The 25,258-nt window shown below is 44.7% G+C and overlaps 1 protein-coding gene across 3 annotated transcripts in view; it reads left to right on the forward strand.

Moving 5' to 3' along the window:
* SPAG16 (sperm associated antigen 16) overlaps window positions 1-25,258 on the forward strand; it is a 971,574-nt gene that overhangs the window by 605,965 nt on the left and 340,351 nt on the right. The window lies entirely within an intron of this gene.

Here is a 25,258-nt window from a genome sequence, read left to right on the forward strand (position 1 = left end):
TGTATATATATATATATATATATATATATATATATATATATATATATATATAAATGTATATATGTATATATATATATATATATATATATATATATATATATATATATATATATATATATATATATATATATGTACACACACATATATACACATATACACACACCACACACACACACATATATATATATATATATATATATATATATATAAAATGTGTATATATGTATATATATACATATATATATATATATATATATATATATATATATATATATATATATATATATATATATATATATACACACACATATATACACATATACACACACACACACACACACATACACACACACGTGTTTATATATATATATATATATATATATATATATATATATATATATATATATATATATTTTTTTTTTATATATATATATATATATATATATATATATATATATATATATATATATGGGGGCCTTGCATTTGGTCTTAATGCTCATTTGTGACATCTGATTGACTGCATTTGGTCAATATATGCAGATGTTTAACAGGTGTGTGAGATTGACAATTCCTGGTCTAAGGGCATGACATCTGTGTACAGAGAAGTCATTATGCCAGTATCCTTAGCCCTCATCAGACCCATCAGGTACATAACAAAGGGGACCATTATACTCAATGTTCAGGCACTGCAACAGCTGGAACACCCACAGCGGTTCCTCAGACAAAGAATACAGTGTATAAACACAATATCCTTTGCAGATCAACTCAAAGCTCTATCCCCTATAATCTGTTTCCTACAGACTGCTGAGAGGCAGTTTATGCCTGGCATGCAAGGTGTCTGTAGGTTTCTTTCTGAATGGAGCTTTGCACATCCAGAAAACAAACAACACCAAAACTATTAAATCCAAGGTTTTAAACTTTGATTACAATTTAAATAGGATATGTTAGAGGGATAGGTATGTATCTCAGAGAATTCCCATCCTCTGGAATAGGCTTCCTATCTATGTGAAGCAGAGCCCTTCTCTAATCATATTCAAAAGTAACTTGGACCAGGGAATGGGAAATAGAGAGTTCAAACCCGATCTGACACCTGTGTCTCTGATAAACCGAGACAGCAGTTAAATCAAGCTCTAGCTAACATATATCACTTAAAACAACCTGTAAGACAGAATAGCCCGTGGGATACATTTGGGTTCCATGGCTAGGTTTATAAAGGCCCAGTGAGCATTAGTATATACCTATGCGAAAGTTCACCAGCAGTGATTTCCTACATAAACCAGACATCATTATTTTGATCCTTTGCATCTTGTGATTTAATTACTTAATGATCAGAAAATGGGAACTCAGCGACCTATATTTATAAATGTATAAAAGTGGTTGAAAATGCCCAAAAGTTACTAATAACCTGGAGAAAGGCATCGAAACCAGCTAGTCCACTCAACATAAGTTTAATCCAAAATGCACATGAACACAGTGGTACAAGACTATCTGATGAAGTTTGTAAGACGAAAACGTAAGGGGAACTGTTTTTACAAAGTTTATGTGATTAATGTGCTTTGTGCTTTTAAACCACTGCGTTTGTGTGCATTTTGGATTAAACTTCTGTTGAGTGGATCAGCTGGTTTCTGGTGCCTTTCTACAGGTTATTAGTAACCTATATTTATACCCATTTTTTGCAAGCGAATTGCCATAGCCCCCACACCCTCTAGGCATTTAGCGTAATAACTGAGAGGGCAGTGTCAGTACTGAGTGTATAAATGGTTTAATCTGAAGTAGTTTATTTCAGTTGGTCTTCAACCTGTTGGATACGGATCCGTATCGGATCAGAGCAGGCAAATATTACTGGCATCAGCTCTGAGCTCCAGACACCTCCCCTTGCCCATAATACACCTCCACTGCCTTCCATCTCCAGATCTCGTTTGCTGTGATTTGTTATACATCGTGTCTTCAGAGCTCCAGCTAGCAGTGAGTTATTTCTCTACTGTAAGTTTAAAACTTTCCTTTTCTTTAGCCAATCTAGGTAAGTTTAGGTACCCCTTCTCCCCTCCCATCACTTTGGCGTTGAGTGTTGGTTTGTTTAGGTAGATAGTTAGAGTAGTTTGTTCTGTGTTGCCCCCCCTCCCCTTTAGTGTTGTCTATAGACTAGTGTGGTGAGTGGGTGTGTGTGTGTGCTGGAGTTGAGAAAGTTTTTGCCTGTTTTTTTTCTTAAAGCTTCTTTCCTTCTCACAGGATGGCTGAAAAGCTTGTGTTCAAGTGCTGCACAGAGTGTGGCCATAAGCTCTCCCCAGTGGATGGCCACACTCTGTATGTGTTGTGCGTAGTTGTGGCCCACCTTAGTGTGGATTGCATCATTTTTGTAGGGTTCAACCCCTGTGCTTTAAAAGATAGGAAGGCCAAGTTGGCCCTCAAAGGTCTTCTTACTTCTGCTTATCCTCCTTCCTGGTCTTTGGCTTCAGCCACAGCAGCTGCTGTGACTGCCTCTCCCTCTTCTCTTCTCTTCCTCTGGCCTCTCCTCCCTCCCAGGCTGGGACTCAAACTCCTGCATCTAAGCCTGTGGGTAGCGGAGCAGAGGAGAGGTAGAGAACAGGAGAGAGAGTTGAAGATCAAGGAAAAGAGGAAGAGGTCCCAGGATCTCGCTTCTCCGAGCACGTCAGCACGGATCCATGACTCCCCTCTGCTCCGGTCACCGAGGTTCTCCCCGGAGCTGGGGGAGGCATGTATAGTCTCCCGGGCCTCGGTTCCCTGACCTGCCAGGTTGGAGTCCGTGGCCTCATCATGATCAAACCCGCTCCTTAATGGATATGGATCTGGATAAGAGAATGAGGTGCTTTATCCATACACAGATCCAGATGGGAGTCTTGCCAGCCCCCCCTCCAACCCATTTATCCTTCCCCGGTCCGACCTTCAGCTTCGGAGTACTCAGATCCGAGGTTGGCCTTGGTCAGGGGGTCGGCGCCGACGGTACTTGTTTCCTCGATGCTGACAGCTGCCTGGAGCATCTCGGATCTGACCAGTTCAGATCTGAGCCCCTGTCAGAGCCAGAGCTTGGGTGTCAGATCCGAGGCAGTGGACTAGGTCCCCTCTCTCGGAGCACTGTCCACTTTGGAACCGGCTCCGATTCTCACATCAGACCCTGGGAGACCTGGCCTTCTTATCAGTTTCCCAGGAGGTCCGCTTTCCTTCAGCATTCGATGTGGTAGAAAGGATCCTTTCCATTGGATCGAGACCCCTGACCGCCCCCTTGGACTCCACCCAAACCCCCTTGGCTCTGTCTACGGTCCCCATTGTCTTACCAGAGGGACAGCCCGTGCTCGAAGAGCCTCAGTTGATTCCCCCTGAGGAACAGATGGCTTGCGAGCACTCCCCTGAAAGCCCCACTAGAGATGTGCCTCACAAGCATACATGCAAGAGGAGGCACTTGGACTCCCCCAAGTCCCTAACCGAGGACACAGATTTAGATGATGGAGTGGGCTCCCCAAGATCCACCTACCAAGGATGTCTCCTTTGGAGACATCATGGAGATCCAGTGCCAGTGGGGAGGTTGGTCTGCCCCAAAGCCCTCTTCTGATGAGTCTGTGTTCCTGGAGGCTTTCGGCATGGGCCCATCTACTTCCTTTGTGTCCCCTCCCACAGATCCTTTAGTGGATTTGATCACCTCACAGGCGTGGAAGGAACCAGACATTGTGGAGCCTATCCCCAAATGACCCGATAAAATTTTAAGCCCCCCCCCCATTGACAGGCTATCCTGGAATAAGGGCTTCCCTGTGGATGCCATGGTGGTAGCAGCAGCCACTAAGAAGGAACTGTCTCAGGAGAGTTCCTCGGTCCACCCTCCTGACCGGGAGTCAAGAATGATGAACTGCCTGGGGAAGCAGGTGTATGCTTCAGCACCCTTCTCCATCAGGGTGCTAAAGTACTTGGCCCATGTCACTAGACTCCAACGCGACCTAGTAAAGGAGCTGGAGGAGTCTCCACCCAAGTCTATGTCACAGGAGGACAGGGATTAGTTCTCTGCAAAAATGGCCACTTTAAAAGTGGTATCAAATACATCCATGCGACTCCTCTCCCATGCTATGGAAGGAGCAGCTAGGGCGGCTGGGTCTGGAGTGTCAATGAGGCATAATGCTTGGTTCAGGTTGTGTCAATTTACCAAACCCTTTAAGGCATCTTTTGCCAATGCCCCTTATGACAGCTCGACACTTTTCGGTAACACCATCAAGGAGACACTAGTCCAGAGTGAGAAGGACTGGCAGACAGCATCTTCCATCGGAATCCGCTTCTCTACCCCCTCAAAGGTCTTTTTCCCGGAACCAGAGAGGGTAAAAGAAGATGTGGTTCTAGAAGTCTCACTATTCCCGGGACACTCAGGGCTCTTCTTCCCCTAGAGGCAGAGGGGGACAGAATGGATGCCGGCCCAGAGACAGAGGGGGTCCGCGAAATTTCGGGTCTTGAGAACCGTTCTTGGACAGACCCTGGGCAGCAACCCTGAGAAGTTGCCTGGCTGCTGTACTCTGGAGGCAGCCGGGGGACAGTTGTCCTTGCACCCAGTGGCATGGGAGTCCATAACAACAAACCGCTGGGTGCTTCAAATCATATCCAGAGGATATTCTGTCCCCTGTGTGGGTTACCACATATCTCCCAGACACCTCCTGAATGTTCCACCTACACAAAGGGAGGCAGCAGCACAGGAAATTTCCAAGCTGCTAGAAAAAAAGCCATCTAAACCATCCCCCCAGATCAGTCTGGATCGGACTTCTACTCCAGGTTCTTTTTGGTGCCAAACAAAAATGGGGACTTAAGGCTCATTCTGGACCTCTCTACCCTAAACCTGTTAGTTGCCAAAGAGAAGTTCCAGATGGTCACACTACAGTCCATCATGCTGTACCTGCAAGAGAGCAACTGGATGTGCTCGTTAGACCTCCAGGATGCTTAGTATCGCATAAAAATGCAGAGAAGCTCCAGGAGGTTCTTCCCCTTCTGGCTAGAAGCCAATCATTATCAATCTTGTGGCCTATCCTTTGGTCTGACCACAGCCCCCAGGGTGTTCACCAAAGTAACGGCGATTGTAGTGGCTCATCTGAAGCTTCAGGGGATTCAGGTCTGTCTGTACCTGGACGATTGGCTCCTCACTGCTCCCACCAGGCATCTACTTTCCCAAACCAGGGATTACTTTCTGACACTTGCCCTGAGTTTGGGTATCACAATCAACACATCCAAATCTCTCCTATATCCTGTACAGGTAATAGACTACATTGGTGTCAGGATAGATGCACTTCAGTGCAAAGTATTCCTGACTTCGTTGAGAGTTCAAAACCTCAGGATGCAGGTCTCCCTGATCTACCATTTACACCTCTTGATGGCAGAATTAGTGTTGAGGGCCCTAGGCTCAATGGGGGTGACCATAACTCTTCTTCCGTATGCTCGGCTACTCATGCGGATTCTTCAGTGGACTCTAGCGATTCAGTGGTCCCTGTTGGAACTACCACTAACTTATCCTGTCCACCTAAGTCGAGCATGTCGGTCGTCCCTCATATGGTGGATGTGCTGTTTGGACAGTTTGGAGGGATGACCCTTTATTCCTGCCCCAGCCCAAACCACAGTGACCACGGATGCCTCCCAACTCTGGTGGGGGGGGACATTGTTCGGGCAGGACCGTCCAAGGCCTTTGGTCCCCCATAGAGACCCAGCTTGCATATCAATGTCCTAGAGATGAGGGCAGTCCTTCTAGCGTTGCAGGCCCTTCATGCCTTTCTTCTTCTGGGGATGATTGCCATTCAATCAGACAACATGTCAGTAGTCTGGCATATCAACAAACAGGGAGGGACCAGATCTTACCCCCTTTGTCATGAGGCCATGAGAGTGTGGGAATGGGTGATCTCCATCGGTTGCTTTCTCAACGCAGTGCACATTCCGGGATGGTCCAACATTCTAGCAGACAGGCTAAGTCGGACCATTCTGATGCCTTACGAGTGGTCTCTGAATCTGTCAGTAACGGAACAGATCTTCAGAGATTGGGGTCAACCTTGCTGAGATCTCTTCACATCTCCTTCCAACGCAAAGTGCAGCAGGTTTTTGGCTCTGTACCCCCCGCCGGGGGAGTCCCTCAGAGACGCTCTAGTTCATGTTTGGCTTCTCGGTCTTCTGTATGCTTACCTGCCTGTACCTCTCATTCCAAGGTTTCTGCAGAAAGCTTGTCAGCTGAGGAGCAAAGGTGATCCTCATTGCCCCATTTTGGCCTCACCAGGTATGGTTTCCCTTCCTTTGGTCTCACCTTCTGGCTCCATCTTGGATCCTAGAATCCCATTCAGGATCTGATTTCACACCCCTCGGGGGTGCCTCATCCGAATCTGGACAGGCTGAAGCTCATGGCGTGGCTGCTCCAGTTTCCATAACTGCTAGGACTCCCAGATCCTTCTCAGTTAGATCTATTTGGTAGCTGCTCATAAGTCTTCAACCAGAAAGGTGTATCACAGCAAGTGGAAATGTTTTTCTTTCTGGGCCTCTCAGAGGAGTTTAGACCTTTTCATGGCTCCTATTTCTGCTATGCTTGATTTTCTAGCTGATATTTTCCAGCATGGAGCTAGTTCTTCTACTGTCAAAGTTCCCATTTTCATGTGGGCAAGAATTCTGCATCCTTAGCATCTTACAGACTGTGTAAAGCTTTTATCAAAGGCACCTTTTTGCTACGCCCCCCGGTCAAAGACCCTGTTCCCCCATGGGACCTTACTATTGTTCTCCAAGCTCTGGTCGCTCCACCTTTCGAGCCTGCCCGCTACTGCAGATCTAAAATTTCTATCGTGGAAAACAGCTGCTCTGGTAGCTATTATCTCCACTAGAAGGGTTTTGGAATTACAGGCCTTGTCCATCAAACATGATTTTTCATAAAGACAGAGTTTCCATTTGAACCAATCCATCTTTTCTTCCTAAGATGGCATCACCAGTCAATATCAATCAGACTATAAATTTGCCTGTGTTCTTTCCCAATTTTATGAACAAGATGGAATACAAGCTACACATTTTGGGTGTTCATAGACAGTTACGATTCTATTTAAAATTTTCGTAAATCTGATCAATTGATTGTTTCCTTCTATAGGCCCTTTTTTTGGGAAGCCTGTTTCCAAGGTCTATAGCTAGATGGATTTCTTCATGCATCCTGCAAGTCTATAAGGACAAAGGCATGTCTCGTCCAGGTCAGATAAAAGCTCATTCCACTAGGTCCGTGGCTACATCTGTGGCTTTCTGATCTAGAGTGTCTTTGGATTACAAATTGGATTTGACTTCCAGAAGGAGAGCATCCTTTGGCTCTGCGGTGCTCCGGAATATCCTTCCATGAGGGCCTCCCAGGAGTTTAGTAGCTGGGGAATCTGTCCCACAGGTTGAAGACCAAATGAAGTAAACTACTTCAGATAAAGAAGTTATGCACTCACCATAACGTTCCATCTGAGTAGTTGTACTTCATTTGTCTTCAACCGTCCCTCCCTCCTTCCCCCGGACCTTGGCGCATGTTCAGCCTTACAGGCTGCAGTATAGGTCACAAGTATGTTATCAGGTTGGGTTCTAAGTATAAGTTCAGCAAACTTGATCTGGGAATGGAAGGCAGTGGAGGTGTATTATGGGTAAAATGTGCATGTATATATGTATATATATATATGTATATATATATATATATATATATATATATATATATATATAGATATATGCGTTTACACACACATATATACACATATACACACACACACACACACACACACACACACACACACACACACGTGTTTAGATATATATATATATATAGATATATATATATATATATATATATATATATATTTTTTTTTTTTTTAATATATATATATATATATATATATATATATATATATATATAGGGGCCTTGCATTTGGTCTTAATGCTCATTTGTGACATCTGTTTGACTGCATTTGGTCAATATATGCAGATGTTTAACAGGTGTGTGAGATTGACAATTCCTGGTCTAAGGGCATGACATCTGTGTACAGAGAAGTCATTATGCCAGTATCCTTAGCCCTCATCAGACCCATCAGGTACATAACAAAGGGGACCATTATACTCAATGTTCAGGCACTGCAACAGCTGGAACACCCACAGCGGTTCCTCAGACAAAGAATACAGTGTATAAACACAATATACTTTGCAGATCAACTCAAAGCTCTATCCCCTATAATCTGTTTCCTACAGACTGCTGAGAGGCAGTTTATGCCTGGCATGCAAGGTGTCTGTAGGTTTCTTTCTGAATGGAGCTTTGCACATCCAGAAAACAAACAACACCAAAACTATTAAATCCAAGGTTTTAAACTTTGATTACAATTTAAATAGGATATGTTAGAGGGATAGGTATGTATCTCAGAGAATTCCCATCCTCTGGAATAGGCTTCCTATCTATGTGAAGCAGAGTCCTTCTCTAATCATATTCAAAAGTAACTTGGACCAGTGAATGGGAAATAGAGAGTTCAAACCCGATCTGACACCTGTGTCTCTGATAAACCGAGACAGCAGTTAAATCAAGCTCTAGCTAACATACATCACTTAAAACAACCTGTAAGACAGAATAGCCCGTGGGATACATTTGGGTTCCATGGCTAGGTTTATAAAGGCCCAGTGAGCATTAGTATATACCTATGCGAAAGTTCACCAGCAGTGATTTCCTACATAAACCAGACATCATTATTTTGATCCTTTGCATCTTGTGATTTAATTACTTAATGATCAGAAAATGGGAACTCAGCGACCTATATTTATAAATGTATAAAAGTGGTTGAAAATGCCCAAAAGTTACTAATAACCTGGAGAAAGGCACCGGAAACCAGCTAGTCCACTCAACAGAAGTTTAATCCAAAATGCACATGAACACAGTGGTACAAGACTATCTGATGAAGTTTGTAAGACGAAAACGTAAGGGGAACTGTTTTTACAAAGTTTATGTGATTAATGTGCTTTGTGCTTTTAAACCACTGCGTTTGTGTGCATTTTGGATTAAACTTCTGTTGAGTGGATCAGCTGGTTTCTGGTGCCTTTCTACAGGTTATTAGTAACCTATATTTATACCCATTTTTTGCAAGCGAATTGCCATAGCCCCCACACCCTCTAAGCATTTAGCGTAATAACTGAGAGGGCAGTGTCAGTATTGAGTGTATAAATGGTTTAATCTGAAGTAGTTTATTTCAGTTGGTCTTCAACCTGTTGGATACGGATCCGTATCGGATCAGAGCAGGCAAATATTACTAGCATCAGCTCTGAGCTCCAGACACCTCCCCTTACCCATAATACACCTTCACTGCCTTCCATCTCCAGATCTCGTTTGCTGCGATTTGTTATACATCGTGTCTTCAGAGCTCCAGCTAGCAGTGAGTTATTTCTCTACTGTAAGTTTAAAACTTTCCTTTTCTTTAGCCAATCTAGGTAAGTTTAGGTACCCCTTCTCCCCTCCCATCACTTTGGCGTTGAGTGTTGGTTTGTTTAGGTAGATAGTTAGAGTAGTTTGTTCTGTGTTGCCCCCCCCCCTTTAGTGTTGTCTATAGACTAGTGTGGTGAGTGGGTGTGTGTGTGTGCTGGAGTTGAGAAAGTTTTTGCCTGTTTTTTTTCTTAAAGCTTCTTTCCTTCTCACAGGATGGCTGAAAAGCTTGTGTTCAAGTGCTGCACAGAGTGTGGCCATAAGCTCTCCCAGTGGATGGCCACACTCTGTATGTGTTGTCGTGGTTGTGGCCCACCTTAGTGTGGATTGCATCATTTTTGTAGGGTTCAACCCCTGTGCTTTAAAAGATAGGAAGGCCAAGTTGGCCCTCAAAGGTCTTCTTACTTCTGCTTATCCTCCTTCCTGGTCTTTGGCTTCAGCCACAGCAGCTGCTGTGACTGCCTCTCCCTCTTCTCTTCTCTTCCTCTGGCCTCTCCTCCCTCCCAGGCTGGGACTCAAACTCCTGCATCTAAGCCTGTGGGTAGCGGAGCAGAGGAGAGGTAGAGAACAGGAGAGAGAGTTGAAGATCAAGGAAAAGAGAAAGAGGTCCCAGGATCTCGCTTCTCCGAGCACGTCAGCACGGATCCATGACTCCCCACTGCTCCGGTCACCGAGGTTCTCCCCGGAGCTGGGGGAGGCATGTATAGTCTCCCGGGCCTCGGTTCCCTGACCTGCCAGGTTGGAGTCCGTGGCCTCATCATGATCAAACCCGCTCCTTAATGGATATGGATCTGGATAAGAGAATGAGGTGCTTTATCCATACACAGATCCAGATGGGAGTCTTGCCAGCCCCCCCTCCAACCCATTTATCCTTCCCCGGTCCGACCTTCAGCTTCGGAGTACTCAGATCCGAGGTTGGCCTTGGTCAGGGGGTCGGCGCCGACGGTACTTGTTTCCTCGATGCTGACAGCTGCCTGGAGCATCTCGGATCTGACCAGTTCAGATCTGAGCCGCTGTCAGAGCCAGAGCTTGGGTGTCAGATCCGAGGCAGTGGACTAGGTCCCCTCTCTCGGAGCACTGTCCACTTTGGAACCGGCTCCGATTCTCACATCAGACCCTGGGAGACCTGGCCTTCTTATCAGTTTCCCAGGAGGTCCGCTCTCCTTCAGCATTCGATGTGGTAGAAAGGATCCTTTCCATTGGATCGAGACCCCTGACCGCCACCTTGGACTCCACCCAAACCCCCTTGGCTCTGTCTACGGTCCCCATTGTCTTACCAGAGGGACAGCCCTTGCTCGAAGAGCCTCAGTTGATTCCCCCTGAGGAACAGATGGCTTGCGAGCACTCCCCTGAGAGCCCCACTAGAGATGTGCCTCACAAGCATACATGCAAGAGGAGGCACTTGGACTCCCCCAAGTCCCTAACCGAGGACACAGATTTAGATGATGGAGTGGGCTCCCCAAGATCCACCTACCAAGGATGTCTCCTTTGGAGACATCATGGAGATCCAGTGCCAGTGGGGAGGTTGGTCTGCCCCAAAGCCCTCTTCTGATGAGTCTGTGTTCCTGGAGGCTTTCGGCATGGGCCCATCTACTTCCTGGGTGTCCCCTCCCACAGATCCTTTAGTGGATTTGATCACCTCACAGGCGTGGAAGGAACCAGACATTGTGGAGCCTATCCCCAAATGACCCGATAAAATTTTAAGCCCCCCCCCCATTGACAGGCTATCCTGGAATAAGGGCTTCCCTGTGGATGCCATGGTGGTAGCAGCAGCCACTAAGAAGGAACTGTCTCAGGAGAGTTCCTCGGTCCACCCTCCTGACCGGGAGTCAAGAATGATGAACTGCCTGGGGAAGCAGGTGTATGCTTCAGCACCCTTCTCCATCAGGGTGCTAAAGTACTTGGCCCATGTCACTAGACTCCAACGCGACCTAGTAAAGGAGCTGGAGGAGTCTCCACCCAAGTCTATGTCACAGGAGGACAGGGATTAGTTCTCTACAAAAATGGCCACTTTAAAAGTGGTATCAAATACATCCATGCGACTCCTCTCCCATGCTATGGAAGGAGCAGCTAGGGCGGCTGGGTCTGGAGTGTCAATGAGGCATAATGCTTGGTTCAGGTTGTGTCAATTTACCAAACCCTTTAAGGCATCTTTTGCCAATGCCCCTTATGACAGCTCGACACTTTTCGGTAACACCATCAAGGAGACACTAGTCCAGAGTGAGAAGGACAGGCAGACAGCATCTTCCATCGGAATCCGCTTCTCTACCCCCTCAAAGGTCTTTTTCCCGGAACCAGAGAGGGTAAAAGAAGATGTGGTTCTAGAAGTCTCACTATTCCTGGGACACTCAGGGCTCTTCTTCCCCTAGAGGCAGAGGGGGACAGAATGGATGCCGGCCCAGAGACAGAGGGGGTCCGCGAAATTTCGGGTCTCGAGAACCGTTCTTGGACAGACCCTGGGCAGCAACCCTGAGAAGTTGCCTGGCTGCTGTACCCTGGAGGCAGCCGGGGGACAGTTGTCCTTGCACCCAGTGGCATGGGAGTCCATAACAACAAACCGCTGGGTGCTTCAAATCATATCCAGAGGATATTCTGTCCCCTGTGTGGGTTACCACATATCTCCCAGACACCTCCTGAATGTTCCACCTACACAAAGGGAGGCAGCAGCACAGGAAATTTCCAAGCTGCTAGAAAAAAAGCCATCTAAACCATCCCCCCAGATCAGTCTGGATCGGACTTCTACTCCAGGTTCTTTTTGGTGCCAAACAAAAATGGGGACTTAAGGCTCATTCTGGACCTCTCTACCCTAAACCTGTTAGTTGCCAAAGAGAAGTTCCAGATGGTCACACTACAGTCCATCATGCTGTACCTGCAAGAGAGCAACTGGATGTGCTCGTTAGACCTCCAGCATGCTTACTATCACATAAAAATGCAGAGAAGCTCCAGGAGGTTCTTCCCCTTCTGGCTAGAAGCCAATCATTATCAATCTTGTGGCCTATCCTTTGGTCTGACCACAGCCCCCAGGGTGTTCACCAAAGTAACGGCGATTGTAGTGGCTCACCTGAAGCTTCAGGGGATTCAGGTCTGTCTGTACCTGGACGATTGGCTCCTCACTGCTCCCACCAGGCATCTACTTTCCCAAACCAGGGATTACTTTCTGACACTTGCCCTGAGTTTGGGTATCACAATCAACACATCCAAATCTCTCCTAGATCCTGTACAGGTAATAGACTACATTGGTGTCAGGATAGATGCACTTCAGTGCAAAGTATTCCTGACTTCGTTGAGAGTTCAAAACCTCAGGATGCAGGTCTCCCTGATCTACCATTTACACCTCTTGATGGCAGAATTAGTGTTGAGGGCCCTAGGCTCAATGGGGGTGACCATAACTCTTCTTCCGTATGCTCGGCTACTCATGCGGATTCTTCAGTGGACTCTAGCGATTCAGTGGTCCCTGTTGGAACTACCACTAACTTATCCTGTCCACCTAAGTCGAGCATGTCGGTCGTCCCTCATATGGTGGATGTGCTGTTTGGACAGTTTGGAGGGATGACCCTTTATTCCTGCCCCAGCCCTAACCACAGTGACCACGGATGCCTCCCAACTCTGGTGGGGGGGGACATTGTTCGGGCAGGACCGTCCAAGGCCTTTGGTCCCCCATAGAGACCCAGCTTGCATATCAATGTCCTAGAGATGAGGGCAGTCCTTCTAGCGTTGCAGGCCCTTCATGCCTTTCTTCTTCTGGGGATGATTGCCATTCAATCAGACAACATGTCAGTAGTCTGGCATATCAACAAACAGGGAGGGACCAGATCTTACCCCCTTTGTCATGAGGCCATGAGAGTGTGGGAATGGGTGATCTCCATCGGTTGCTTTCTCAACGCAGTGCACATTCCGGGATGGTCCAACATTCTAGCAGACAGGCTAAGTCGGACCATTCTGATGCCTTACGAGTGGTCTCTGAATCTGTCAGTAACGGAACAGATCTTCAGAGATTGGGGTCAACCTTGCTGAGATCTCTTCACATCTCCTTCCAACGCAAAGTGCAGCAGGTTTTTGGCTCTGTACCCCCCGCCGGGGGAGTCCCTCAGAGACGCTCTAGTTCATGTTTGGCTTCTCGGTCTTCTGTAGGCTTACCTGCCTGTACCTCTCATTCCAAGGTTTCTGCAGAAAGCTTGTCAGCTGAGGAGCAAAGGTGATCCTCATTGCCCCATTTTGGCCTCACCAGGTATGGTTTCCCTTCCTTTGGTCTCACCTTCTGGCTCCATCTTGGATCCTAGAATCCCATTCAGGATCTGATTTCACACCCCTCGGGGGTGCCTCATCCGAATCTGGACAGGCTGAAGCTCATGGCGTGGCTGCTCCAGTTTCCATAACTGCTAGGACTCCCAGATCCTTCTCAGTTAGATCTATTTTGGTAGCTGCTCATAAGTCTTCAACCAGAAAGGTGTATCACAGCAAGTGGAAATGTTTTTCTTTCTGGGCCTCTCAGAGGAGTTTAGACCTTTTCATGGCTCCTATTTCTGCTATGCTTGATTTTCTAGCTGATATTTTCCAGCATGGAGCTAGTTCTTCTACTGTCAAAGTTCCCATTTTCATGTGGGCAAGAATTCTGCATCCTTAGCATCTTACAGACTGTGTAAAGCTTTTATTAAAGGCACCTTTTTGCTACGCCCCCCGGTCAAAGACCCTGTTCCCCCATGGAACCTTACTATTGTTCTCCAAGCTCTGGTCGCTCCACCTTTCGAGCCTGCCCGCTACTGCAGATCTAAAATTTCTATCGTGGAAAACAGCTGCTCTGGTAGCTATTACCTCCACTAGAAGGGTTTTGGAATTACAGGCCTTGTCCATCAAACATGATTTTTCATAAAGACAGAGTTTCCATTTGAACCACTCCATCTTTTCTTCCTAAGATGGCATCACCAGTCAATATCAATCAGACTATAAATTTGCCTGTGTTCTTTCCCAATTTTATGAACAAGATGGAATACAAGCTACACATTTTGGGTGTTCATAGACAGTTACGATTCTATTTAAAATTTTCGTAAATCTGATCAATTGTTTGTTTCCTTCTATAGGCCCTTTTTTGGGAAGCCTGTTTCCAAGGTCTATAGCTAGATGGATTTCTTCATGCATCCTGCAGGTCTATAAGGACAAAGGCATGTCTCCTCCAGGTCAGATAAAAGCTCATTCCACTAGGTCTGTGGCTACATCTGTGGCTTTCTGATCTAGAGTGTCTTTGGATTACAAATTGGATTTGACTTCCAGAAGGAGAGCATCCTTTGGCTCTGCGGTGCTCCGGAATATCCTTCCATGAGGGCCTCCCAGGAGTTTAGTAGCTGGGGAATCTGTCCCACAGGTTGAAGACCAAATGAAGTAAACTACTTCAGATAAAGAAGTTATGCACTCACCATAACGTTCCATCTGAGTAGTTGTACTTCATTTGTCTTCAACCGTCCCTCCCTCCTTCCCCCGGACCTTGGCGCATGTTCAGCCTTACAGGCTGCAGTATAGGTCACAAGTATGTTATCAGGTTGGGTTCTAAGTATAAGTTCAGCAAACTTGATCTGGGAATGGAAGGCAGTGGAGGTGTATTATGGGTAAGGGGAGGAGTCTGGAGCTCAGAGCTGATGCTAGTAATATTTGCCAGCTCGGATCTGATACGGATCCGTATCCCAGAGGCTGAAGACAAATGAAGTACAACTACTCAGATGGAACGTTATGGTGAGTACATAACTTCTTTTTTTTTCGTTAAGTGGTATTAATTTCAGTTTGTATAATATGAAATCCAGATGGGAATTGGACATAACCCCCACAGACCCACCCACCAGTCACCAGAAGGCTGTTGACATCCTCCCTTTAACTGCCAGGCATTTCTGTACAGTCAGCCTAGTGATGCATGTAGGTGTCTTAATATTGTGTGTTCATATCTGCACTAATAATTGTAAAACCATGCTGCATACAAGCTGTTGAAGCATTTCATTATAATGCTTACATGACGACAACATAGCTGCATTGATACTTGACCTTTATGTAGTGCAGCTAAGGAGGTGTTAAATACAGTTCATATAATATTTTTTATAGTGTCATATTTTCATACTTCTCCAAATATTGCAGTAACACAGACAGGACTGCTGAGCCTGTGAAAGCTCACACCTGGGTGAACAAATGCTTTTGCCAGTATTTGTACAGCTTGACTGGTTACTGAGGTAGTTTAAGTTATTTAGAAAACAAAAGACTGTGTTTGTTGGTATTTATAAAATTCAGCATATGACCTAGACTAGTAATAAATGCTACCATTATAAGTTAGCTTGTGCAGGACAGTTTGCAATTTGCAGTTCTGTAGTAACTCTTACAGTTCTAGAAAAAGAAACATTTGTTTAAATTGTGAGGATATAACTTGTGATGTTATGTTGTCCTATCTCGCCTTCATTCTTGATGGTTGGGTTCGGAACCGAGCATCTGTTCCGACTTGGCCTAATACTAAAGGTCGAGATCTTTCACTGGCTCGAGGCTATACCTATCCCATGATGCTTGGTGTCAGTTCCCCAGATCTCGTTTGCTGCTTTGCTGGTTCGGGATTGTTTTTCGCTGGCTCAGGCTGTCTTTATTTTATTTACCTTTTTGACTATATTTTTCTACTATCTTCTTAGCGTAATAACTTTTAACTTCTCTAGTTTAGTGTACAGTATTTTTTTTTTTGTAATGTAGTGTTCCCTTTTTGTATTTTTGCTGGTTGTACCCAGGGCCTGCCTTAGCTGAAATGGCGCCCTGGGCGAAGTAGTACTGCAGCACCCCTTAAGCCCCACCCTCACCATACTCCTGAAACATCCCTGTAAGCCACACCCACATGTAGGTCACTCCCCAAGAAAGCCACTCCAGTCATTTCCTTCAATTATTTAAATGCACAGGAAGAAAAGATACCTTGTAATATAGTTAAACTGCAAGTGAAGGAAAGTGGAATTTTTTTTAATAAGCCTGTTTTGTCTGTTGCTCTTTCACACATTTTAAAATTTTAAAAGTCATGTCAGAAAATACAAGCCCATGTGCCTTCTTTCAAAGGGATGTTTAAGTTAATCTAAACAGTTTAATTTACTTTGGGTAGGCAAGCAAGCCTTATAGCTCAGTGAAAGTAGAATAGCAACCTCTCTCCTCCCTGTGTACAGTAGCTTAAACTAGAACAGCACAAACACAGATAGACTTAGCATAAGCAGTAAACTTCTCTGCCATTGAAACAGCATGAAAATCAACATTCATAGAAAATGCATCTGGCCAGTGGAAAATTAGGTTTACTTTTGGGTTGTTTTCAAAATAGACTCCTTGCACACATTTTAGGGCAATGCATACATGAATTTGTTCTTTCATTCACCTTCCTGATTGTATTAAATTAAAATTTGTAGTTTTAAACATTTTAATAAGCAAAGAAACAAAGTATATAAATCAATGACAAAACTACCCATTTCAGAAAATTTCAACCATAAAAGGCAACCCAGACTTCTGTCATTACAATCCACCACATCACTCGATACACAATCTCCACAAAAGTAAAACCATTGGAATAATTCCACATTAAAAGAAATCTGTAACTAATGAAGAGGTTGCTACTGGCAAACAACTTTACACCTCAATGTTTCATCTACAAATTAAGTGCCTGCTGCCCTTGCATTAATCTATATTACATTAAAAAATGGTAAACTGGTAATACTGCAATAGGAAATTACTAAAACCGACAAATTCATAGTTACTAGGCATCTCATACAAAAGGAGGAAACTCAAGAGTGTAGAACCCCTATTCCTCCTTGTAATACACCAAATAATCTGCAATCATATGGCTACTGCGAAATCAGCACTTCATCTTCATGGCGTGGGAGTAGAATCCACAACCTTCTGCACCAAAGGCAATTATGCTACTAACACTGCTTTCAAGTTCTACAACAGTATGCCATTTGATAAAGCAGTTGCACATTGAAAATGGACTTAGCATTAGCAGCAGTAAACTTTCCTTAGAAACTTAATCCCTTGAAAATACACAGAAACTCAGTCCCTTGAAAATGCACTGAAAACTCCATTCCCTGAAAATGCACTGAAACACAAACTCCTTTCTGTCAACAGTCTGGTAGCTGGTGTAAATAAGTGGTTCCCAAACCTTTATGGACCAAGACCCACTGTTGAAAATGTTAATTTTCATGACCCATTACTCACATCAGTATGTGTAGCACTCCTGGTCCTCCTTAAAAGAGAGGGCGCCGGTACCATGGAGTGTTTTTCCGGGATTTAAAGAGACCATGTAAACTACTTTCATACTTTTATTAGCAGAGAAAATCATGGTCAAATGGGACCCTAGGCAGGGTAATAGATTGAGGCCTCCCGAGCAGCCCCTCTTGCAGCAGCCCCCTCCTCAGCCATACCAGTGTTTTGTTACTTGCCTATTTCTCCCCAGTTACTATTATGTTCAAACCTCAGTGTGTATACAATTAGGTATTTTCTGCCATTGAAACAGCATTAAAACCTACATTCAAATGAAATGCATCTGGAAAGTGGAGAATTAAGTTTACCTTTGGGCTATTTTCAAATTACAGGCTCCTTGAACACATTTTTATGGCCATGCATTCATGTATGTGTTATTTGATTCACCTTCCTGATTGTAATAAATTATATTCCTTGTATAATACAGTACCAGTTGTTAGTATGATTTAAATTTGTAATTTTGAACATTTTTCCAGCAAACAATGAAAAAGTGCATGACCCAATAATGACAAAACTGCCCATTTCAGAACATTTTAACCATAAAAGGCCACTCAAACTTGTAATTACAATCCACAAGTATCAATCAATAAGCAAGGACGACCGCAGTGGTGCAGCAGTTAGCGTTGTCGCCTCACAGCAAGAGGTTCTCTGGTTCAATCCTCGGCTCGGCTGGGGTGCCTTCTGTGTGGACTCTGCATGTCCTCCCTGTGGTCATGTGGGTTTCCTCTGGGTGCTCCGGTTTCCTCCCACATCCCAAAGACATGCTGTAAGTGGATTGGACAAGCTAAATTGGCCTTAGGCGTGAGTGTGTGTATGTCTGTGCCTTCCGTGGAAGGTTGGGTACCGGGCTGGCAACTCGACACCGTAAAACTTCACTGCCAGTCATGAGCGGACAGGTGATCCACTGTGGTGACCCCTAACCAGAAAAAGCTGAAAGAGAGAGAGAGTATCAATCAATAAGCACAATCTCTGCAGAAGTAAAATTCATCCATATACTTCTACATTAAAGAGATTTGTAAATAATGAAAAGGCTGTTACTGGCAAACAACTTTACATTTCAGTGCTTCATCTACAAATTCAGTGTCTGCTGTCCTTGACAAAGTAATTGCCTACTTTACATTAAAAAAAACTGGTAATCTGGTAATAGTGCAATAGGGAATGACTGAGAAACTGACAACTAGGCATCCTATACAAAAGAGGACACTCAGGAATGCAGAACCCCTATCCCCCCTTAAAATGCAACAAATAATCAGCAGCTAAGGCATTACATACCATACCTCCATACCTCTCAACCTGTTAGCACAAGAAAGCTGGACACAGTCTAAAATAGTGGGGAGGTGGGGACAAGACAAAGGCCCCAAAAAGAGGGACATATTAAAATATTGCTCTTACAGACTTAGAAGCATTTGTCTTAGCATGCATTTTCTGAAGGAAATGAGGACCAAAACTCAAATGTTTGATATTTAGCTATTTCAATCCTCAATGATTTGCCAGAAAACCATAAATTCTATGAGGAATAGGCCAAAACTAGGAGGCAAGAATCTGGACAAATCTGGACAGTTGAGAGGTATGCATACCTCTCAATCTCTTATTGCAAAAAATCTGGACAAAGCCTAAAATAAATGTGGATGCAATGGCCAAAAAACATAGGGGCAGTTTAGGTATTGTTCTTTTTAACTTAGAAAGTTGCTAGAACACTTATTAAAAAAATATTGTGTTGTAAACTCTTCACTGCCCATTAAAAGCACAACACATGGCAAATTTTATAGGCACAATAAGACATTGTGAGCTGTATACTGATTATATATTGATACACTTATGGAGCTGAAATTAGCACAATACATGCCTTCATGGTTTGCAGTGCTATTTAGTGACTTCACTCCTCCCTGATTTGCGAGAAAACCACAAATTATGAGAAAGACAAAAACTAAAACGCTAAATCTGGACACGAGAGGGACCTCATATTTTTGGTCCATTTTCCATAGTTATGTTTTTTTGGAAAATTACTGGTAAATCTTTCAAGACTGAAGTTAATAAATAATGACAGAAATTTGAGTTTCAGACTTCATACCCTTCAAAAAATTCAACACCAATGCAAAACCTATCAGCTTTCTATCAACTTTCTAAGTTTGTAAAAGCAGTATTTAAAAAAGTGTCCGTATTTTAGGGCCTTTATCCCACTTATTTATGGTATGACACACACACACACACACACACACACACACACACACACACACACACACACACACACACACACACACACACACACCTCTTTCTTACAGCAACTAATGGTTAGTTTGAATTCCACACACTCCAACTCTGCTCTCATACAACACACACACACACACTTTTCTCTCTCATACAGAAGTGAGCAAAACCACTAGTTTAAGTTATGCGCACACACTAGTTTAAGTTATGCACACACACTAGTTTAAGTTATGCACACACACATCTACCACAGCAGCACACGCATACAATGACTCTCTCACAAAGCAACACACACACGTACCTACTCTGTTGCACAGCAACGAAAACTTTCTTCCAAAGGAACGAATGGCTAGTTAAAATTCCATACACACACACCTACTCTCACACAGTAACACACACACTTCATATCTAATACAAACAGAACAGCGAGTTTAAATTCCATACACATACATACATACATACCCACACACATTCTCTCTCATACAGAAATGAACAGTTTAAATTACACATAGAAACGCACACATACACTTACCATCTTTATAACCCAAATGCAAACATGCGAAGACACAGACATAACTCTTCTCTTGAATGGCTGGCCTGGCTTAAATTCCGTGCGGAACTGCAGAATGCATTTTGATGATGTTGGCGTCATGATGCATGCAAGTTTATTCTTAAAGAAGACTCTCGCACAACAAACTAAAGATTTTTTTTAAAACCTCCTGGCTAACTTGCAGCTGCAAGTGGGAGGGTGCTTACCTCACCTCCCCCACCCTCCTCCCTCTGGTTCCAGCGCCAAGAAGAGTGAAAAACTTTATACTAATTAAAATAAATACATACACACATGATGCACCCTTTACAAAGCCGGCCTGTATGGCGCCCTAGGTGGTCACCTAGTTTGCCTATGCCTAAGGTCGGCCGTGGTTGTACCATTGTGTGGGCCGTCTGGCTTTAAAAAGTGTGACTCGTGCACACAGAAGATGTCACTTACTGAAGGCCACACTAGCTGTATTTATTGCTTAGGTACAGTCCATCTGCAGGACTCCTGCTCTGTCTGCCAGGGTTTCAATTCCAGGATCCTGCAGGAACATAAAAATAAGCTCATTCTAAGGGGTTTACTTAAGGAACCATCATTTGATGTGACTGTTGAAGGTAATCATCCCTCTTAATCCTCATCAGAGAAGTCTTCTAGAAAATCTTCGTCTTCGGCTTCTGAGCCGACCAAGAAGCCTGAGAAACATGCAACTTTGGACCCGAAGGCTGTTGTGCCGGAGAAGACAACTCCAGCAGCTCCGATAAACTTTATCAGAGCCAAAAATGGAGCTGGTCCCCAACTCTGGAACCTGTCTACTCAGTAACCCAGTGACCCCTCTTGCAATTGGTGGCTGGTAGCCATAACTCCTCAACTTTCTCCTCCTGATCCTCCAGTAGTCTATCAGACAACGATGTGGAGCGGATGGTCAAGAGGTTGCTCCAAACACCGGCCTTAACCAAAATTCTCTCGAGTCCAGCCCAGATAGAAGTGGAGCCGATGCCTGTGCCTGCCTTGTCTTCTCTTCTGCCTCTGCCTTGGATGAGATCGGAGCCAGAGTGCCTGGATGTCCTTGTGTTGGAACCGTCAGGTCTGAAAATCACAACTGGTGTCTCGGCCCTGGCTTCTACTCTGACCTCTTCAATGATGTCTTCTCTCGAAGGGTCTGGGAGCTGACACTCCCACATTGGGTCCGGGGAGAAAAGTCAGCTCGGACCCTTGTCAGATCTGACTCTTCCACTTGGGGCTTCAGATTTAGAGGTCTCAGAAGGGTCCACATGGTCACCCTCTGAGGATGTCTGCTTTAAAGACATCTTAGAGATCCTGAATCACAGAGGTGGCTGGAAGACCCTCTCCCCTTCTGAAGATGAGTCTGTATACCTGGAGGCATTTGGATCTCGACCCTCCACCTCTTGGGTGTTTCCACCTTTCAACAAACTCCTTGGCATAGTCAGTCAAAAGGCATGGGGCTCTCCAAAATCCATGGAATCTGTTCCAAGGAGGCCGAATAGTTTATTACTGCCCCGGACAACAAGCATTTCTTAACCAAAGGTGTCCCAGTAGATGCTATGGTGGTAATGGTGGCCACCAAGAAGGAATTAGCTGAAACTTCCTCATCTGTCCATCCACCTAATAAGGAGTCTCGAACGATGGACAGATATAGGAAACGTATGTTTTCTTCAGCGGCTTTTACTGTTAGGTCACTGAACTATTTATCCCATTTTACCTGACTTTAGAGGGATCTCCTGAAAGAGCTAGGAGATGCCCTCCAGGGTGCTACAGCTGCAGGGGTGCCGGACAAGTTAAACTCTCAGCTTGTGACTCTAAATTCTGTAGTAAACTTCTCCATGTGCCTCATCTCCTGTGCAGTCGATAGATTGAGTAGGGCAGCAGGCACAGGAATAACTCTGAGGAGACATTCCTGGATGCACCTTTGCGAGTTTGCTGAACCCTTTAAGTCTTCAGTTATTAATGCCCCTTTTGAAGGCTTGTCCTTGATTGGGCCAAAAGTTAGAGACTCTTACCAGGTGCGAACAAAAAGGCAAAACTCTGTCTGCCATAGGGGTAAATGTTTCTGTCTATACCAGGCCTTATCCCAAAGATCAGAAGGGTGGAAAAATGTGGTTACAGAAATCCCAAAGAGCTTTGCCAGGCATATGTGATGAATTGTCTCCCAGGGGCAGAGGGGGAAATAACAATGGAAGATGATGCTCTCGCGGCAGAAGGGGTCTGCAGAACCAGGGTGACAGTGAGACATTCTCTGGCAGGCCCTTCCAGCGCTCCTGAAAGGAAGCCTGCCTGTCCACCTCTGGAGGCAATCTGGGACAGATTATCACTGTATCCAAAATCCTGGCTCAGCGTCACTCAAGACAAATGGGTATGGTCAGTTGTATCCAGGGGATACAACATACCCTTCTCGCCTCCACCCCCTCCATCAAGATCAATCCCAGACATTTTGCTCTGTCAAAAGGATCAAACAACCCTAAAAATCCAAAGGTTTCTAGAAAAAAAAAGAATCATCCAAAAAGTCCCCACAGACCTAATTGGATCCGGGACGTACTCAAGGTTCTTTTTAGTTCCAAAGAAGACAGGGGACTGGAGACCAATCTTGGATCTTGGCAAACTGAACAAGTCCATGAAAAAAGCAAAGTTCCAGATGGTGACATTATACTCCCTTTTCTGGGGCAAGACAATTGGATGTGCTCAATAGGGCTTCAGGATGCATACCACCATATAAAGATGGACAGGCAATCCAGGAGATATCTATGCTTCCGGCTGGGAGACAGTCATTACCAATTCAGAGCTCTGCCCTTTGGTCTCACTACAGCCCCCAGAGTGTTTACCAAATGCATGGCAGTAGTCATGGCTCACCTGAGGTGTCTAGGATTCTGGGTGTTTCTGTACTTAGACGACTGGCTCCTGAGTGCCACCACAGAGCATCTACTGACCAAGACAAGGGACACCACCATTCATCTCTGCTCAGAGCTAGGTATTACCATAAATTAAAAAAAATCTGCCTTGTTGCCTTCACAGCATATTACCTTCATAGGGGCAGACTTAAACACAAAAGACATGGTAGCAAAACTGCTTCACAACAGGGTGCAAATGCTGCATCATCAGATATCAATCTTGCTCATGAGGAGGAAAGTGCGGGCAAAGTTTGTTCTCAAGGTTCTGGGTTCAGTGACAGCTGCAATAACATTAGATCCACTGATGCATCTACACATGAGGGTATTACAGTGGCTACTGTTTGCTCATTGGTCCATGCAATAGTTACCCATGTCACACAAGATCCTAATTACGGACACCTGCAAGAAGGACCTAAGATGGAGGCTTCAGTCCACGCAGGTAACAATAGGCAAGACCGTTTGTTCTCCCCCATCCAGTTGCTAGAGTGACCACGGACGCTTCCCTGATAGGGTGGGGGTGGGGGGGGGCATTACCTGGGACAGACTGTCCAAGAGACTTAGCAGGAACATGAATACCACTTGCACATGAATGTACTGGAGATGAGGGCAGTGCTTCTGGCGTTGCAAGAATTCCAGTGCTGTCTTCTGCAGGTATGATTGCGATACAGACAGACAAATATGTCCATGGTGTGGTACATCAACAAACAAGGTGGAACCAGATTCTGCCCTCTGTGTTGAGAGGCTCAAAGAGTACGGCAATGGGCAATTTCTTCTCAACGTTTTCTAACTGCTGTGCACATTCCGGGGAAATCCAACATGACAGCAGACAAATTAAGCTGGGCAATTCTTATGCCTCTCGAGTGGTCCCTGAAACAGGAAATTGTGAACTGAATTTTTTGCAAGTTGGGCCAGCCTTGCTGTGACCTCTTTGCTACATTCATGAACTCCAAATGCAGCAGCTACCTTGCCCTAATCCCCCTTCTGTGGGGAGTAACCAAGGGATGCACTTGTTCACGATTGGCCCCCGGGAATTCTTTATTCCTTTCCCCCATTTCCACTAATACCCAAAGTTCTACAGAAAGCCAAATTGTTGAGTCACAAACTAATTCTCATCGCTCCGTACTGGCCTCATCAAATCTGGTTCCTTTTCCTATGGCCTCATCTCCAGGAGGAGCCTTGGATTCTGGAGCCAGTGCCAGAGAATGCTCCATCCCTCCATCCAAACCCTCAAGCTGACAGCTTGGTTGCTCCAATTTCTATATTAGCCAGGCTTCCGAATATATCCCCCGGCAGTGCGACACATTCTGGTTTCTTCTTATAAAACTGCAACTAGAAAACTGTATGCTAGCAAATGGAAAACTTTTTCTTGTTGGGCTTCCAAGTATCACATAGACCCCTTCAGAGGCCCTGTGACCACAATTCTAGATTTTTTAGCAGAGATTTTCAAACAAGGTGCAGCTGCACCACTATACCAGTACAATTAGTTGCCATATCTAGATCGAAAATAATGTCTCACAGATTATGCAAAGCTTTTCTGAGGGGTACATTGCTATTAAGACTTCCAGTAAGAGAACCACTGAGATCTAAATTTGGTACTGACTACTTTAATTCTCCCTCCATTCAAGCATGCTTCCTCTTGCCCACTAAAGTTCGTTGCATGGAAGACAATCCTTTTAACAGCCATTACTTCAGCTAGGAGTGTTTCAGAACTACAAGCCCTGTCAATTCATCCTCCCTATTTAGTTTTCCACAAAGACAGTCTCTCTCTCTTAGAACAGATCCTTCTTTTCTGCCCAAAGTATGGTCTGAGTCCAACTTGAATCAATCCATTGACCTCTCTGTCTTTTTTCCCCAACTATGGCAACAAGGCAGAATATAAGCTTCACCAATTGGATGTCCATAGGCAGTTTCATTTCTGTTTACATAGGACAAAAGAGTTTA

This window comes from Protopterus annectens, chromosome 6.part1 (genome assembly GCF_019279795.1).
Source record: "Protopterus annectens isolate FY-2018-M chromosome 6.part1, PAN1.0, whole genome shotgun sequence".
In the NCBI taxonomy this organism is placed as follows: Eukaryota; Metazoa; Chordata; order Ceratodontiformes; family Protopteridae; genus Protopterus; species Protopterus annectens.